Consider the following 441-nt stretch of genomic DNA (forward strand, 5'->3'; position numbering starts at 1 on the left):
GTATTATTAATTCTTATAATTTGATGAGCTAGATGAGACGTAAAATTGAGAAAGGTTACATTCCAGGGACCTCTCATATAGGCATTTAACTATTTTACAATTTCTGAGGCGTTAACAACATGACCAGGTGCTACACAAACAGAATGATAAAAATGAGAACAGGACACTCATTCTCATTGCATCATCCATAAGGCATCAACCTGCTTCTGCAGAAGCGCTGTTGTAGTGACACAGTCTCCCCACATCAAAGCGTCTGGAAGATCGAAGTTAGTGGTCGAAGGCCAACAGCGAGGGGCTGGCTCCAGACCGTTTGTTCACTCAGGGCAGGATTCATCAAGATGATTGCTGTTGGCGCCTGTAGAATCAGCATTGGTCTCATCAAGGTTGGCCTCCACTGGACGAACATATCTTTCAGGAACCCAAATGGGTTTACACTCCCCT

At 44.2% G+C, this 441-nt stretch overlaps 1 pseudogene; it reads left to right on the plus strand.

Moving 5' to 3' along the window:
- The window catches only part of LOC103729023, a 31462-nt pseudogene that overhangs the window by 21360 nt on the left and 9661 nt on the right, over positions 1–441 (plus strand).

Source organism: Nannospalax galili, unplaced genomic scaffold (genome assembly GCF_000622305.1).
Source record: "Nannospalax galili isolate Female #2095 unplaced genomic scaffold, S.galili_v1.0 scaffold1832, whole genome shotgun sequence".
Lineage (NCBI taxonomy): Eukaryota > Metazoa > Chordata > Mammalia > Rodentia > Spalacidae > Nannospalax > Nannospalax galili.